Source organism: Protopterus annectens, chromosome 2.part2 (genome assembly GCF_019279795.1).
Source record: "Protopterus annectens isolate FY-2018-M chromosome 2.part2, PAN1.0, whole genome shotgun sequence".
NCBI lineage: Eukaryota > Metazoa > Chordata > Ceratodontiformes > Protopteridae > Protopterus > Protopterus annectens.
Window position 1 is genome coordinate 875,160,693 of NC_056730.1, and position 20,285 is coordinate 875,180,977.

A 20,285-nucleotide genomic window follows, 5' to 3' on the forward strand; every position below is an offset into this window, starting at 1 on the left:
TTAGCTGAGATTTTTCAAAACCGGCCAATCACAAATAAGTGCGGGAAATGAGGCATATTTAAGCTCCATAGGTGGGAATAATTGCCATAACTGGTTGTAGCTCCCATCTGCAGACAGTATGGCTGGTGTCAGAGAGGGCTCTCATTTTCGAGCGTAACGGTGGGGCATTGAGGAGTCAAAAGTAATGGTTTGGCTCCTCGTCCATCATCAGGGCCAGTTTCATGGCACTGAGTACAAAGCGGAAGCCTGTAACCATCTAGCACATGATCTCACCAGTGCCACAGGTGTCCCTCGGACTGGTGAGCAGGTCAGACACCACTACTCAGACCTGAAGAGACGCAAGGAGGACTGACTGAACAAGTGGATACAGGAGGCCTGTGAAATGGAAAATGCCCCACTACTGAGTATGTAGCCATGGACTGAAGTATGTAAGAATTGCTAGTGTAGTCTATATTATGGATAGGTATGTCTCAATATCCCTTCATTTACTTCACAGCTGCAGGTGTCCGTGCTGCAAATCAGCAAGCCTATGCAGATAGGCTGCTAAGGCTGCGCACCAGGCAGGTTAGTAATTATTCTGCATGTGTTGTCATATAAAAGAAGTGAAAGAGCCTGAAAAAGAGTGTTGTAACCCATTAATAAAGGTATAATAAGTGTTAAATAACTTCTCTGCATGTACTGTTATATAAAATAAGTGAGACAGCGTGAAAAGTTGGTGTAACCCATTAACAAAGGTATAATATGTCTTGAATAAAAGACCTCTGCATGCACTGATATATCAAATAAATGAGAGAGCTACTAGAAAAGTCTGTAATGTAATTAATAAAGGTATAATTCCTGGAGTGTGTACGTGTCACTTTTTTCGATATGTTGTTGTACCCTTGCATTATAGAAATAGTACTGTTGTATTAAGCGCAGTCAACCCACACATGGGTAGGCCCATATAAAGTGGATGAAGGGAGTGCCAGTAGCTGTTAAGCATATATACAGTCCTCAACTGTCTGGCACATGAGTAGCATCTTATTGTGTTCCCCAGAAATGTCAGTATGCTGCTAGAAATGTAGGGGGCTGTCAACATATACCTGATAATGTCACCTGAACACATCCAGATATGTAGATATATAAATATAAATGAAATATATAAATATGTAGCAGTAACATCTGCATCCAGGACAGTTTGTATGTCAGATACAGGTCAGGTATATCAAGAACTAGCAAAACCCATTTTGCAATTTAATGGACATTGCCTAGTGTAATAATACATGTAGGGGATATATAACAGCAGTCAAAAGGAATGTAGTGTAAACTTATAAGTATATATAAGTTGTTAATGGAGGTATCTTTTTACACCCTACTGTATGTGCATAAACAATGCAATTCTACACCTCAATGGGTATGTCTAATCTCATAACATTTGTTGGGACACATGTCCTATTGGTTTATAAATATCTGCATTTACTATGATGCCAGGTGTAAACCAAGGAGAAAACTACAGACCAAGTACAATAAATCCTGATAGTTGTCGAATAATCAGAGTATTTTACCTTGATGTGGATCTCTTTAAAGATAAAGCCAATGGTTGTTTTGTAGCTAAAATCTACAGAAAAGAAACTTTTTCTAACAGTTATGTCCACTTTGATAGTTGTCATCCTTTTTCTCAAAAGTGATCTATATAAAAAGGCCAACTTGTTCGAGCAGCCCGTATGGTATCTAGGGACTGTGACTTTGAAGCAGAATGTGCCTTTATGGCAGAACTATTTTCTAGTAGGGGTTATCCATTAGATTTAATCCATGACCTATTGTATGAGGTCCAAAACAAGAGAACTACCGGGGTATATGCACCAATTTTGAATCAAAAAATCTTAGTTATGGAAACTTTTGTGGGGAAGGAGAAAGCAGTTTTCCCATTGTACAACAGTATTATATTAACTTACAGCCTGGATGCTAAGGAAATATTTGGGGTTATATTGAAGAACTGGAATTTAATCACCTAGGATGAGTCGATCTGTAAATTTTTGTCAGATTTGCCTCGAATAGTGTTCAGGAGAGGTTTGAATATCAAAGGCATCTTAGAGAGAAAATCTAAAAACTTAACCAATAGGAACGGGATGTTCAAGTGTAATATGTGTTGCCACTGCACCCATATAAAGACAGGGATGAGATTTGTTATCAGGAACGAGGTGTTCCATATAATGGGTAGATACAACTGTAGTAACACCCAAGTGGTATATTTGGGTCAGTGTACCGGTTGTCCTGCATTTTACGTCGGTAAAACCGACAGAAAATTGCAGGAACGTATTTATGAACATCTTTACGCCATCAGGAAAGGTAAGATGGACAATGCATTAGCTAGACATGTAGCTGAAAATCTGAGTCATCATTTTTTGTTTAGCATTATAGACCAGGTGAAACCCGACTCCAGAGGGGGACCTTCTTCCCTTTATTTGGAGAGTATGGAGTTGTCTTGGCAACTGAGGTTGGATGCTTGTCATGTACCAGATCTTAATGATATGTTGTCCATTACTTGCCTTTTAAAACTCAAAAGGCTGATGAGGTAGTTGTTCCCATCCATTATGGTTTTTAGATATACAGTATTCATCGTTGTTTTTCTCATGTATTTTTAGGTACGAATATTATTGGAACTATGCAATACTTGGTGGGGATTTACACTCTACCCTCCTTGACGTTTTTTCGTTTTCGTTCTTATTTTTATTTTCATTTTTATTCACATATTGTATTGATATTCTTTCATTTTGATACTTAGTAGTAGGGTTATTATATAGGGTTCTTATGAGTATCATTTGTTAATACTTTCATTTTTATTTATTGTTTTTACATTTTATAGAGTAGGGATTTAGTAGGTCGAGCTCATGTGTAACCGGCTTTTTCTGTTGGCTGATTTTTTTGGGGGGGTTTTTAGGCTTGGTCTCGGATTTTGGAGAGCCATCTATTGGATGTCAGCGATATATTTGCTCTTAGATATTCTAGGTTTTAGGTGGAATGTCAGATCTTATTGTGATATCTGTATGTTTCAGGTACACCATTACATATTTCTGGTATTTATACCAGTTGTTTTGGTATACACTGGGCCTTTGCCTCTTTTTGGTAAAGCAGGTATTAGATCCAGTTCTATATTAATCGGGTTGTTTACACGGAGTGCGGCAGTCAATTCTTTTCATGGGGTTGAATCTGCTTTTGTGGATTTATTATGCCCTTGGAGCTGCAATGGCTACCGAATTCAGTCCGTGAACTATTTTATTTTTATTCTTTATTTCTTACTTTATGCATTGAATAGGTAACTTGTTGTATGCATCAAGCTTATTGGGGTGTTTATTTATCACCTTGTTTAACATCTCGAATATCTATACTGTTTAGGGGCATGCCTTTATTTCCGGTGTACAACTTTGTCGGTACGACCATAGGCATTTCGTTCTGGGCAGTGTATTTATTTCATTTTAATTTTATTTCACTTGCTTGTTTTCATCAAATGGCTATGTAACTTGACTTTTTTAAATGGAGGGTGTGTCAGTACTTGATTCAACTAATTAGTTAATGTTGATCATGTGGTTTTAATTGTTCTAAGTATAAAAGTTAACGGCTGTAGTGAGATACTGTTTGTTGCTTTTTTCTGAGGAAGTTGGAGTGTGTTCCGACAAAAAGCTAATTTTTGGTGCTTAAAATAAATTGCTACATTTTAGAGATGACTTGTGTGGCTTACCTTCTGATTATTCAACAACTATCAGGATTTATTGTACTTGGTCTGTAGTTTTCTCCTTGGTTTACACCTGGCAGCACTGGAGCATCAACCGGTTGTTTTTTCATCCTGTGATAATGTCAACAAAAGAAAAAGCACAAACTGTGCAGAAGTGAGTACATTAACAAACACAGTATAGCAGTTCCCAGACAGTTCATGTGCCAAATGAAAACATCTCAATAACTACGTATGTATGGCAGCTAATTGTATAAGTAGAAAAGAAACTACATACTCCCATGTATCTTGTGTTAGCATTTGTAGGGGTGAGTACAATTCTACACTGTCAACTGTGTACTGGAAGTGGCAACATTCAGGTCTGAGTACAACATTCAAATCACTGGCTACACCCCTAGCATCAGTTCTAAGAAGTATACCAACCTTCTGACTTACACAACGGTGTCCACAGCAAACAAGCATGGTCCCCACTTTGGAAAGCTGAAAGGGCTATGCCTACCTGACTTAGCAATTTATAGCACTGTGTTGCTATGACAGTGAGTACTGCAAGTACCACACAGCAGGCTGCATACAATTGCCAAATGGTGGCCACCAATTGGTGCAGAGGCCATCACATGCACATGTGCAGATACCTATAAAAGCAGGCTGTACTTGCGGTCCACACATGCAATCATTTCATTGCAAGTACGGAGGGAGAGAGAGACGGATGCAGACAATGACAGCAGAAAAAAAGATAAAAAAAAATATCAAAAGAAAAAGGAATATATTGAAAATAAATAATATATTGAAAAAAATATATTTAAAAAAAATATTGAAAAAAAATCATATTGAAAAATAAATAATATATTGAAAAAAATATATTGCAAAAACAATAAAAGATTATATTTAAAATAAATAATATATTTAAAAAAAATAATATTGAAAAAAATATATATCTCGAAAAAAAATAAGATATAAAAAATAAAAGTTATTACAAAACACACAGAACCGACAAATACGAACACATACAAAGGAAAGGTATGTAACAACTATGTATTTACTGGCATGTGGTAGATGTTTATGAAGAGTACTCGACATAGTTTGAATCATCCATATGTGGCAGCAGTACGTATCTATGCACAGATGCCCTGCATAACTACTGGCATGGAGAAATCAGTGTGTAGCTGTGTGCAGTGGGATATGACTGTGACCTATGTAGTTCAGCATTAAATGTTAAACATCTGATCCATGTTATCTGTATTCTGTACAGTAGTGTATACAATGTCTGTTTGGGGGAGTAGCACATATGGTTATATAAACATGGATGTGACAGAGTAACAAATCCATGATAGTCATATTAATGTGTAGCTCAGCATTGGCAACAGCTGTACCAGGCTAGTATGCTAATCTAGCATTTGCAGCTATAAATACACCCTCTAATATTACTGTGTGCTCACATGTGACACCTGTTCATATTGCAGCAAGGCCCAACAGGTCAGCTGTGAGGTACACAAACTTACAACAGTGTGGACCTTGTGTGTGTATGGCACACACATACGGAGAGATCTGTCTGTGTCAGATATATTAGCATCTGTACATGTGCATAGAGCAAGGGACATACTGCAACTGTTTGTGAAGGGTGGACATACATATGTTGTTGAAGGTTGTTATGTGCATATTTCTATGTAGGTTGTAATGTGTGGCAAACAAGACAGCATACAGTGCTGGTATATGACATGTGGTGGTTAAACGCTGTGGGTATGATTTGTCAGGTTTGCAGTGTTGCAACCAGTGAGGCCTGCTAAAGCTACATGGGCTGAGAACACCTTCAATGCATTCCGCACAACACTGTGCAATATTATGACATAACTGTATACCTCCCAACCTTCGCATAATTGATATCCCCACCATGAAAGATGGACTGTATATGTGCCTATATGTATATCTATATGTATATATCTATATGTACACCAATGGATGTTTATATGTATGTGTGTGTGTGTGTGTGTGTATATATATATATATATATATATATATATATATATATATATATATATATATATATATATATATATATATGTATAGAGAGAGAGAGAGAGAGACAGGGTCATATTTACTGCAACTGATGCCTGGTGACAAAGCCATGGACACAAGCTCAATGTTGAAACTGCATTGGCATCCCTTCTTACAAAAACTCTGTACCCATTAACTACCACATAGGTGGTAGTCTACCTAACACTGAAGGTGTGATAAGAGACCATGGGACACAGGTGGACAGTAGTCTCCCCTTTGATAATCACAGTGCCACACTAGTCTTGTCATCTGTCTATGTGGCACACGTCATCACAAAAGGTGTGTCATCCAAGGAAACATAGGTTAGTGTTCCCCTCTACTCATTACACATAAAGCCCATTATAGAGTACAATGCCCCATGTGGTATGTACCTCACAAGACATCTATAGCAACTGGAAATGACACAGACATACCTCACAAAGAGTAATACCAGCCTCAGACAGATGCCCTATGCAGACTGTCTCACAAACCCACAGCTGGACTGTGTCGCATACTGCCTACCCAGAGGTGACCTCTGCCTAACATACTAAGCTATGTCAAACCCAGAGCTGTTGGACATGCTCCACGTAAACACATCACAATCCCTACGAGCTACAAGCTCTAGGGACCTAAACCTTGTGACCCCAATAAACAACACATACTGGAGGGATAGATTCCTATCTCAGAGACATCCCATACTCTGGAACAAACCACCTATCAATAGCAAACAAAGCTCCTAATTAGTAGTCATCAAAATAATCCTGATGATTGTATGGGAGATAGGTAATACACCCTGGGAATCACCTCTGTGGCTCTGCTTGACAGGGCCACATGAAACGTATTTACCAGTGTGTCAAAGGCCAGGATAGTGTATGGCTAGACTTCTATAGGCCCTAGGGCCAATAGCCTATTACCTACCTATGAAGCGATACACACCCACATGTACTTGTTGCAATAATTGCTATTTGAGGTTGACTGAGTGTGATGGTGAATGTGTTGGTGAATGTGTCAGAGTTCTGTATATGTGTGATAACTTAGTGGGAAACTGTTTCTGTCATGATATTATGTGTGCTAGCTGTGATCCCAGCAAAATATGTGTATGCAATTGCTATTCAGAAAAAGCAGTATACCATACGGTCTGACGTAGTCCCTTGGTGTCGACTGGGGTGTCCCATTGTAAGCTAAAGCAGTACATGTATGCTTATTGAGTGTTACTGCTGGTGAAGCCAACTCCTGTATGAACTGTAGTACTACCTGAAGCTGTATGCCTACACAGCACAGTATGGTGTATGTCCACATTTCTTGGAACCAATGTTTTGTGTGTTCCCTGTAGTCCTCACAGATTACATACCTCAGGCATAAGGCTTTGTAACTACTGACACACAGTACTGTATGGTACACAGGTAAAGGCCATCTGGGTTGCCATACCTTTGTGTCTGGTATGTATGTCTGATGTGTGTGTGGGTATGCCTGTACCATGACCTCGGTCATATGTGTGTTACAGGATATAAGTGCTTATCTAGCAACCTGTATAGTCTAGTACAGCAGTATGCCACCTATATTAACGAATGTGCACATATGTTAGGCAGGGGATTGCCATCAACGACTAGTGTGGTATACTGGTAATACTGTAACTGGACTTTACAATCATTGCAATGGAATACATATTTCTTGATGCATTAGCTTGATATATACCTCCTGTGGCTAGGTGGTGCATTGTGTCGCATACTGTACTGTTGTATATTCTTACATACTGGTTTATTTTTGTTGCTGTGCAAAATATGGTTTGATATGTAGAGTGTGCTAGGCACTGTCAGGAAGTTATGGGCTGAGCACTGATATGTGGTATTGAAAGCATGTATCCTCTGACAGCCAACAGGTTGCTATATATGGCAGTTAATTGATATCTGTACTTTAGAATGTTAAGTGTGCCACATGACTTGCTCACACATATTGTTTCATTGTCTTCCAGGGTAATGGCCTACCATCATAACCCCACCTACAGCCCGGCAGAGGAGGAACAGATAACAACAAGCCTGGTGCAGCACTATGCCCTGCTGTTCTCCAGAACCAGTCAGGACCAGCATGAGCGGACTGCACTGTGGCAGGATCTTGCCCGTAGGGTAAATGACATAGGCATGCATAACCGGACATATGAGCAGGTACGTCATCACTGCAGTGATTTAATTAGACATGTCTGGCAGCATGCATCAGATATCCGTAGACAACAGCTTGCTACAGGTGGTGGGGTAGCCATCCATCCCCCCTCACCACAGTGGAGGAGCTGCTCCTGAGCCAGGTGGCTCCTGGCCAACAACAACAAGTAACATGTATCATCATGGGGGCCGGAGCCACCCAGCAAGTTGACACGGAGTGTGTAGGTAACATGGCATAGCTATAGACTACTGTTACCTCTATTGGTAGAGCATGCTCATGTGAGATGTGTACTGTGTAGTTAGAGGATGTGGTGCCTAGTGTTGTGCAATACTAATAATTAGGAATGAAATCTGTAGGCCTGTGACTGCCAACCATTGTACTACTGTAAGATTGCAGACACACAGTAGCAATGCCACAGTTGTTGCCACTATCAAACTGTCTCATATCCTTGTAGGTCCCTCTGGTGTGACAGCAAGGCAGCAGACCCATGCTGGTGAGTGTGTTCTACATTTAATATTGCTAATTAAATGTGCATGTCATAGGTGAGCTGTAGGCCATGTACACATAACACACCTATGCATAATGCATGCTGTGCATGTTTGCTGTGAGACTATGCACATCCCAGTAATGTGGGTAGCTGCCTAAAACACATACAATACACAGAGCATTCCACACAATTGTGGCAACACTGTAGTGGACATTGGATAGGCAGAGACGATACACATGCACACAACATACACAACTTTGTCATACGCAGTACACGTTCACATGCTACACATGGCGTATTCAGACTCCCGCTGTAAGGTCACACTCCAGTATCCCAAATGTCATCCGCACAGAACACTTAATATACCTCAGGGGTAGATGCCTCTCATGTGGCTGTGCGACACTCTTCAACACATAACACATTCATGTTAGGCAATGCCCCCTATTGCGCACCATACAAACCCATGTAACAACTGGCTGTGAAATGGTGAATGTAGCCATGGTACAGCAGTTCTGGTACAGCATGGTATGTGCCGGTCTGGCACACATTAGTAGCCTTGAGTGCCCACATAATGCTGCATGATGATGGCTCATGGTATTACACCCCATCCAGTTACAGTGACCACAGTACTACACATAGCATTAACTGCTATGCACCTCAATTTTGTGTGTGTGTAAACATATGCACCGATACACAATATGCATAGTAATCACCATTTGCACAAAGTGACACATATATGTCTTGTAATGCTATTGAGTGTATAGGTCACATGACACACACTGTGTATGTGTGATGTTTAATGTTGCAGTTGTGTTGTAGCATGCCATGTCATGGCTGGCACTGGCATGGCCACAATATGTCCTACACTCAACATAACCACTGTACAATGGCTATGTTGAGCAATGGTATTCCATCAGGTATACATGCACCACTCATCCTGTGTGTATACATTGCATGCATGTGCTAAACCTGTGCCCACATTTATCTGCTAAAGACACAGATGTTCTAATCAGAAATGGATATCTATGTGACACACAGATACACATCCAGCCATGATATGTATACCTGTGAGTGATGGTGCACAGGACATTGCAGAGCTTTTAATACTTACACAGCAATGCTGTGTCCATGTACACACTGCGTTCCAGGGTGAGGCCAATCACTGAACAACAACACACATGCATCAAAGCCATGTATACTGTTATTAGCAAGGGCTACACTCGCACTGCATGCTGTTGAGCAACACAAGTCCTGCATGCTGACACATGTGATATAACTGTTTGCCTTGTGATACTGTACCCCACCATCACCCGCTATTGAGTACGTTCTGGATTGCTGGAGGTGTGTGTGTGTGTGTGTGTGTGTGTGTGTGTGTGTGTGTGTGTCTGTTTTAGTGAGGAGTGCATTTGTGTGCATGTGTTTATGTGTTCATCTGTGCATGTGTGCATGTGTTCATGTGTGCCGACATCATGTACAGGTCGTAAAGTGTGTTTCCTGTCTTCCTCTCACAGGTGCTGACTTTGGGTTGGTTCACTGCAGCAGGGAAACTGATGTCACTGAGCAAAATAGTGATAATGATGATAGGTGTGTTGAGGCACAGGCATGTTTGCCAGGGTCTGTCATTGGGCTACCAATCGACAGTACACAAGTGTCCACCCCATCCATGCACACAGTCATACTGCCAATACATCCATCACCAATGCCCTTAGCTGAGGGACAGCATGCAGTCAGCATTGGCCAGGGCAGTGTGGTATCCATGGCACATGCATCCCGACACAGCAGCCATACCCAGATGTCTGGAAGGGTACCACATAGGCAGATGTCCAGGGGTTCTCGTCAAAGCACTGCTGCTCATCATGCCACTGGCAGACATGCCATATGTCTTACAACCTCATGCATGTTCAAGGCTGTCATGGATGCACAGACATGTATGGAACGGTACACCAGACAGGGACTAAGGGCACAGAGGGCACATACCACCGTAATTGACAGTATCCATGACCTAGCTGGTGCCATCCATAATTACACTGAAGTCACTGATAGACGTTGGGGAGAGACATTAGATGTCCTCCGCAATGTCATGTCCATGTGTCAGGACAGTGCAGGACGGTTGAGTCGTTGACGTGGACGTATGCCAGTAACATTGTCAGCTGGCAGTCGCTGTGGACATCCCTCAAGCCACAGCTGCTCCCGTAGTGCCAGTATCAGCCCCAGCAATGTTGGGGGTGGCCTGTCCATAGAACATCCTAGAAGACCACATGCACGTGGCTCTGGACAGTCCCAGCAGGGACCTGGGTCCAGTGTACATCCATCTATCTCTGGGGATAGTACCCAGTCTGGCTTAGTACCTGATAGTGTCAGTAGCACCCCTGCCAGGCACAGGTACCGTATCCTCAGTCTGTGGCTGTCCCACAAATATCCGTATATGGCAGCCACATGGTGGAACTGTGTGCATGCAGACACACACACACACACACACACACACACACACACACACACACACACACACACACACACACACACACACACACATAATCCAGACACCTAGGGCTAACACATACCCACATACATTACATCAACATTGGCCCAGAGCAGTATTCTTGCCCCACCCACACACACACACACACACACACACACACACACACACACACACACACACACACACACACACATGTCGATTGGATGGCTCACTGTAGGTCTCTGGCAAACCAACAACACACCCTGTGCATATGATGAAACCTGTGCCACCTCCTGTCATCTGTAACATCGATGCAGGAACAGGCTACCATGGTGCTGATGCACAGGGTGTCTTTATAGCAGTATAGCAATGTTAGCATGTTGTCAGCAGTAGAGTGTAATGATATGCTTGAAGGTGTAGCTGAGCAGGCATGATGCATTAAAGCTATTATTGTCATTGTAGTGTTGTTTACACCAGTGTTAGTTCCAATAGTGTACTGTCCACCCACGTGCCACTTGGCTGATGTGTGCAGTATTGGCAGCATGTGTTAGAGAGTGGACAGTATGTGTGGGATGTGTGTAGCACAGATTTGCAGGTGTACAGTTGTGAACATAGTGGAGGTGCACTGTCTGCATGTACGTGCATAGTGGACACATGGGCAGGGTGACATGCTCTGTATTACACAGTAACACTCCATAGTTTCTATTGGTGGCCAGTATGCATTGTACTACACACATTTAGGAACCTGACTACACCTGTGTATGACATGGTTTAACACTGTGCTGTGGGTGATACTGTTACTATCTGTCATTGTTTTGCATTCTTGTAGTATACATAACTTCAACAGCCTGACCATAACCAATCGTTAGATGATGTCTTGACAATTGACACACAGATGTAGGACACACAGCAACATTTGGATCCTTCAGGTACTATACTATGCCAGTAACCAGTGGTATTTACCTGCACCCATTACTGAGACCACTCCCGTTTGGCATATAGCTCTCTTAGGTACAAGCAATCACAGTAGGGATATGTCCGTCCACATCTGGTAATGCATACTGTGGCCTATAATGCATTCTCCAGGTGACACATCCTCCACAAGGGTATCAGACAGACAGATACCTGTTGTCAAACCCATGCTGTAAAGCTATAAGCCAAACTAAGCATAGTCATCCACCTTTACGGAACATAGTATCCCCACAGTACCACATAGGTAGTAGCCACCAACATGATGAACAGGTACTGATGTGTACATGCAACCTAGTGTTACATCATCTCTCCTTTGATAATCACATTTCCTAAGGTATTTTGAAATCCCTTGGTGGATCACATAAGCAATAAGGGGTCTGCATGCATATCCACAAAGGTTGTTGTACACCTATAATGAATAGTCATCATTGACAGACAGACTTTGCTGCGTTTGAACAGGTCTGACATATACCTCGGCCATAAATCTCACTCACACAATTCAATAGAAACCGTAATGAGTATGTGTGACACGGATGACCTAGGCCAGGGATCACTGCAGTGGCTGGCCTTGCCACACGCATACAGATGTGACCTAAAGTCTGGGAAGCAGCAGCACAGTCTGGCAAAGATGACAGCTGTGTTCTTGGATAAAGCAGGGTTCCCACACATACAATCATTGAGGTAACATGTACAGATATGTATTTGCCACACAGCTACCTCACATGTGCAATGCATACTGATATGTCATACAGTAGTAAAAGCAAAACCCACAACACATTGACCAACAGTGTCACACACATAGAGAGCACACACTCACCAAGTGCAGGATTCAAACACCTACCTAACTACTTCATGATACTAGAGGTATACACATTAACACGACACACTATACACATTACTGGGAGGTCTCTTTTCCACAGGTATATTTGTAGGATGGTGACATCATCAGACTTGACAAAGACAAGTATACCACTTGTAAGGTGTTCTACTACCCTACAAAATGGTTGCTCCTCTCTAAGGTAATTACACACAAACACAGTTGTCAAGTGCAGGATTCAACCCCCTACCTTACAGCTTCATGATACTAGAGGAGTACGTATTAACATGACGCACTATACACATTACTGGGAGTTCCCTTTTCCACAGGTATATTTGTAGGATGGTGATATCATCACACTTGACATAGATATGTATGCCACTTTTAAGGTGCTCTATTCCTCTCCAAAGTAATTACACACAAACACACACAGTTGTCAAGTGCAGGATTCAAACCCCTATCTAACTACTTCATGATACTAGAAGAGTACGCATTAACACGTCGTGCTATACACATTACTTGGAAGTTTTTTTTCCACAGGTATATTTGTAGGATGGTGACATCATCAGACTTGACAATGATTAGTATACCACTTTTAAGGTGTTTTACTACTCTCCAAAAAGGTTGCTCCTTCCCAAGGAGACCACACACAAACACACACACACACACACACACACATACACACTTCTCAAGTGCAGGATTCAAACTCCTACCTAACTACTTTATGATATTACAGGAGTACGCATTTACACGACACTCTATACACATTACTGTGAGTTCTCTTTTCCACAGATATATTTGTAGGATGTTGACATCATCAGACTATACAAAGTGGGTTACATTAGGTGACATTAGGTGGGCTACATAGAAGGAATGTCTAAACACTTTGGCCATGTGACCATCAAAGGGGCGTTTGCTATCTACCTGTGTCCCCAGGGCCATAATGACTTTCTCTGTATATACTGGATTACCACCTATGTGGTCATTTGTGTGCACATTGTTTTACCTAAAGGGGATGACTATGCATTCATTGGCATGCAGCTTGAGGGCATTGTTTTGACACCAGGTATCAGTCTCTGTAAGACACTTCTGGAGGATGTCTGTGTCAACCGTAGACTCGATTATGGACCACAGTTAGCAGTCATCTGCAAACCTGTTCAGCCATACAACTCCCATGCTTGCCTGTACCTCTGAGCAGCATCTACTGAACAGGTGGGGTCCCAGGACCAAGGCCTGTGGGATGTCATTTGTGACTGGCTTAGAGTCGGACATAGCACCCACAACTCTGAACATGTGTGTTTGATCTGTGGGCCACTTGGCCACCCATCCTGTGACATAGCTGTTAATGTTCAAGCTGGTATGCTTGTCCATGATGACAGAGTGGGGAATGGTGTAGAAAGTCCTTAGTGAGGTCCAGGTGAGCTGTGTGGACTACTTTCACCTCCATCTATCTCCTTGGTAACTGTTTGAAATAAGTCAACTAGATTTAGGAGACAGGATCTGCCTTTAACAAGGCGAAGATGTGTAGAGTCCAGTGTCTGGAGGTCTCCAATGTCTCTGTTTATGGGTTCCATAACAATTTGCTCAATAGCTTTGTAGACCAGGCTGAGTAGACATATAGGGCAATGGTTTCCAGGTTCTGTTGTGGCACCCCTTTTGTAGAGCTGGATGACTGTTAGTGTATGCCATTCTTTGGGTACATAGCCTGTGGTACGCTTGAGTCTGGACAGTGGATGTAGGTGAGGGTGTAGTTCCTTTTGGGCCTAGTGTAAGACACAGCCTGGGACACCCTCCAGTTCCATTGATGCTGTGTTCTTAGCTTTGGAGAGCGCTGTCTTTACCTGCATGTCCATGATGTCTGGGGCTCAGCATCCTTCTGTGATGGACACAGGGCCATGTGGGGGTGATGGGAGTGAGTTTACACTGAACTTGTCCCCCTGGATGTGGGCAATGAAAGTTGGTTCAGTGTATTTCTTTCCATTTTTCAGTAGCTGACAGCATATTTGGAAGTTGACACCTACATGTCTGGTATAGCTACCGAAGGCTTTGTGGTTGTTATTCTTACATTCCTTGGCTATTTGTCTTTAGAAACTGTCCTTGGTTTATTTTATGAGCGATCATTGTTTCTTCCTAATAATGATCAGTGATGCCTTTCCTTTAGTGAAGTTGGCTCTATCATGTGTTTGTTTCCTCCTTCTGTTGTCTAGCTTATTTATGGGCAACAACCACCTGATTGTTGTCTTATTTTTGGAGGAGTGCATCTTGGATTTATTTGTGTTGTCTCATTCCATGCATCCCTGTAGATGCTCATAGGATGCACTTGTAAATGATTCGGCAGATTGTATACCATTATCCTATAGCAAGAGGTCTTTGGAACATTCCACTTTGGTCTTGGGAAGTGTGCAGTTTGCTTTTTAATATGTCTTCACAGTGGTTTCATTGACTGGGTGGGGGGGGCAGGATGTGGATGTCCAGTGTGATTACTTTATGATCTGATATTAACAGCAAGGGGTTTATCTCTGTTGTGGAACACTGGTACCCCATGTTGGTGATGATAATGTCCAGTATGTTGTCACCTCTAGTGGGTGTGGTGACCAGCTGTTCCAGGGTGTTAGAGTTTTTAAACTCTAGGAAACATTGGGCAATGGACGTTGTACACGAGTAATTCTCCCACTCAATGTTTAGGTAGTTGTAATCTCCTCATATAATGGTGTTTGACAGGACCTTTGTATTTTCCACTGTTCTCAGGAATACTGAGTGAGGTTCCTGAGACAAGGTACGTGATCTGTAGCAGGCTACAATCTGATGAGCAGCTTTGCCCAATGTTAGTTGCACTTGCATGGTCTTCAAGGCCTCATGCAGTGCCACTAACCTGAAGGTGTGGGTATCCATAAGGTAAATGGGTACACCCCTTCCTTTTGTATTTCACTCGTGGTTTTGGGTCCGAAGGTCAGAGGGATTGTGAGTGTTTTACATGGAGCATGTCCAACAGCTCTGTGTCTGACATAGCTTTGTATGTTAGGCAGTGAACACCTCTGAGTAGGCGATATGCAAGGGAGTACGGATGGAGCATTTTGAGATGCTCTGTGTATGGCATGTATTTCAGGCTGCTAATGCTCTTTGTGAGGTATTGCTGCAGGCTTTCCACTTGTTGTGGTTGTCTTGTGAGGTACATAGCAAAAGTGGTGTTGTACTCTATTATAGTTCTAGTGAGTGATGAGTAGAGGGGAACAATGTCCTCTTCTATTCTGCATGAGACACATTTTGTGATGACGTGTGCCACATAGGAGAGTTTCCTGACTACTGTGGGAATGTGATTATCACAGTTGTGTCCACTGTCCACCTGTGACCCAAGGTCTCTTGTCACTCTTAAAGTGTGAAGTATACTACCACCTATGTTGTAGTTCTTGGCTACAGAGTTTTTAACAAAGTGGATGACAATGCACCTTTTGGCATTGAGCTAGAGCCCATGGCTTTGACAACAGCCATCTGTCTCAGTGAGGCCCTTTTGTAGGATGTCCACATCTTTATTGTTTACAATTATGGCTCCTAGTTTGCAGTCCTCTGGAAATTCCAGTAGCCACAGACCTTCCATGTTAAATTTTACTTCAAGGAAGTAGATATTACACAGCCTGGGATGTTATCTGGTCCCAGGGCTGCTGTGATACTGGCTTTGGAGTGTGTTATTTACCTGCGCAGCCGTGATGACAGCAACTTTGCAGTCTTCCATTATAGAGATGTGCTCTTTCATGGGTGAGAGGGGGTTAAAGTTAACACTGATCCTATCTGCCAGGATGTTGGCAATATCAGTTGGGTCTGTATATTTAGTGTCATTGAGCTGTAACTCAGAACAGATCTGAGTGTAGCCATGACATGAACCTGTCTGTTGGGCAGAGATCTCCTGAGTAGACAGTATGCAACAGAGTACAGATTGGGTTACATTCAGTCTTGTTGCATGGGGCAACTATTTGAGGCCAGTAACTTCTTGTTAAGGTACTTCAGTGGTCTTTCTGGCTACTGAACATGCCTAGTCAGATTCATCGCAAGTGTGTTGTGGTACTCTCTGACAGGTCTGATGACTGCTGAGTAGTGGGAACCTCCTTTGACCTACATGCACAGACCTTGGCAGTTTGTGTGAACACATAGCATGATTTTCTGACCACTTTGTGATTGTGTTTCTGGAAGTAGAGATGACTATCCACATTTGTCCATAGATCCCTTATTATCACATCCGTATTTTGCCTGTGTGTGAGCATGGCCAGTATGACCTTTCAGTATGTTGTTGCCTGACATTTGCTTTGTTTATTAAAGTGTGTGGGCATGCCCAGTATGACCTTTCAGTGTGATGCTGAATGAAATCCACTACATTTGTTGGAGTGTGTGAGCGCGCCCAGTATAGTCTTTATACCATATGTGTATGGCAAATCAAGTTGTATTTTTACAGCAGAGCTCACCTTTGTGTCATAGATCAACAGGGATCATGCTGTGCCTGCATGGCTTCCATGAGACACTTTGCATAGACTTATCAACATTTCTACATACAGGGGCATGATACAGCATTTCTTTGTGCTTGCATTAGTGTACAGTTGTCCTGCTGTGTCTGTGCCACTGAAATACTATTATGGCTTAGTGGTTCAGTACTGTGACTATAGTGCACAGTATCCTGGGTTCGGGCCCTATCATGGCTTTTTATTTTCATGCTGGGCAGACCAGACTGCTTAAGGAACAGTAAAGCAAATATGAGCATGTTTACCTGACTTTGCTTAACTTTGCACGACTTTGCCCGACCTTGCCCAACATTGTGCTAGTTAACACAGGCAATTTTATTTACATATACTAAATACTGGTAAATGCTGCTTAGCACTGCTTTATATTGCTTAAAATATGGCAATCATGCCTCAGGTGGCGCTGCAGGGCTGCCTATGTCGGATGGACATACTACACTCCCTATACATGTTTGGAAACAGGTAGTGTCAAGTCAGGCATCCCTTTTATTTTATATACGAGTCAGAGAGAAGTATAATTTCCAGGGTTCCTACTGAGCCAGTGTATGTGCTATGTGTTGCCTCTTTGCCAAGGCCAAGACATACTGGGCACGCCTCCTTCTGCTTACTGGGGGAGGCTCAGGTTGTTCCTCCTCTGAGTCACGCTGTGCCTGTGCAGGCCTTGGCAATGGTGGGGGTCTGTTTGGCCCTGCCCCATGCTGTTCCTGCTGCAGCTGTTTTTGCAGGATCATATTGTGTAGCATGGCACATACCATGACAATTTGGGTACATGTAGTTGGTGAGTACTGCAAGGCTCCACCAGATGTGTCCAGGCACTGGAACCGTGACTTGAGCATCCCAAACACACACTCGATTACATTTCGTGTTTGTGCGTGTGCCTCATTATAGAGTTCTTGTTCAGGTGTGTGTGCATTTCTGATGGGTGTCATCAGCCACGGCTCCAGTGCATATCCAGCATCCACCACTAGGTGACTGTCAAGGATGTCCCCATTGGGAAATGTCTGGTACAGCTGTGTCAAATGCCAGATATGGGAATCGTGGTAGCTTCCAGGGCAGCCAGCACACACATTCAGTATTATGCCCTGGGCATCACACACAACCTGGCAGTTGATGGAGTGGAAGCCCTTGTGGTTGATGTAGGTCCTACCCCGCTCACCGGCTGGTGCTTTGATGTGTATGTGCGTGCAGTCAATTGCACCCACTACCTCAGGGTATTCCGCTATTTGCTGGAAGAGACACATATTGCTGGCCAATACCTCATGGGAATTGGGGAAATATACATGATCACCGACATGTGCTGACATGGCATTCAGGAACTGGTGCAGTACCCTTGATGCTGATGCCTGTGAAATCCCCATCTGGAAGGTACCTGTTGCTAGTATTCTTAGGCCAACACATACCTTGGTTTCCACTGGGATGGGTTCCCCTCTGTTGGTTCTGTGTGTGAGGCGTGGCCTGCACAGCTCAACAATTTGCTGCAGGAGGTCTCTGTCCACTTTATAGCGCTCCACTATCTCCAGCTCATGTAGCCCCTGGTAGGTTACCCTGGGTCTGTACACTCTTCTCTGTCTCCTCACTGTGGGTTGCTCAGCAGCATTTGCAATGGCACCACCCTCAGCATCTTGCACATGTTGCCTTATAATAGCAATAGCAGCCCCTAACATTTTTTTGTCTCAGTTAAGCTTTTTAAGTTTTCACTTCTCTTTGTAGACTGCAGTTTTGCAGTGTTTCTGAGAAAAACATGGGGGAATGTTGTTTGCAGAGTTTTAAGTGCTGGGCTGGGCTAGTGTACTACCTGTGTAATTGGCTGATTCTGATTGATTTCACCTGGCAGCTCTGCTAGTTCTCCTTGGTTAACTTCCTACTACTTCTTTTCCTTCCTTTTCCCTTTCTGTTTCCACAGGGGGCAGCGACGTGCAAACAAGGGCAAACACGCGCACACGTGTGCACACAGGCTTTCACAGGCTTACACAGGCTTAGGCGGGTGCACATGCGCGCACACCAGCTTAGATACCTTTACACAGGCTTACACGGGCGCACATATGCGCACACAGGCTTAGATGGGTTTACAGGCGTGCACACGCACGCACACAGTGTAAGCATCTTTGCAAGAAACTTTAGTGATAGCCACAGCGTACACCTTCAGTTTCTGGGTATCAGTTCAGACAACTGTAGACACACCTCTTCCAGTCCTGAGTAACTCACAGCAAACACATGCCACTCTGCTCCAATAAGCTTACAGTCTTTGATACATACCCCTCTCATGATGTCACCTATCATCTACTCTGTTACTCCCCTAATCCTACTCTTACACTCTAGGGACATAGTTCACATGGCAGGGAAAATTGGGATTCACTATCCTTATACTAATTTGCATAGGATTGCCTACTAATGCTTGGTTACATCTCTCAGACTGAGCTTCCCCTCTTAGCAACCACTACTCAGTAGCCATGTTGTCTTCAGCCTCCTATTCACCTGCATGGCAGATGAATATATTTAATAAAATGCCTATTTTTGGATTTTATTTTATTTTTCCTGGTTTTTAGAGCACCGCACATTTGCATGGCGCTGCACTATGCTTAAACATTGGAGATCGGGGGAAAAAATTTGTTTTTTATTATTTTGCAACACATAAAAATGCCAATGGCTTTATATTTGGCCATTGGCATGCTTACTCAACTGGATATATCCTTTATTTGGAGCTGTCATAGCTCCGTTTTGCTATTTGCTGAACGGTACTCAGTTACCAACGGAGTACATTTCTGCAAATAACACTACTCTTACTCGGACAGGTTAGTGTTTCCTGGATCGCAAATTTACCTCATTTGCATAGCTCTCAGCAGCAGATAAGGTAATTTGCATAACCTAACACTGTCCGTGCAAGAGTCGTTTTAGGAGCTCTCATGCACGCCCCTGCCGGCTTTTCCTGGATTGCTCGTAGACATATTGGCTGTCTGGAGTCTTATTCTATTCTTAGACTCCTTGCAAGCCTTCATGAATCTGGCCCATTAAGTCTGAAACTCAAATACGTGTCATTATTTAGGGACTTCAATCCATAGTGATTTGCCAGCAAACCCCAAATTATATGAGGAGCAGATGAAAAATATGAGTCAGAAATCAGGACATTCTGTGAAAATCTGTACAGTTGA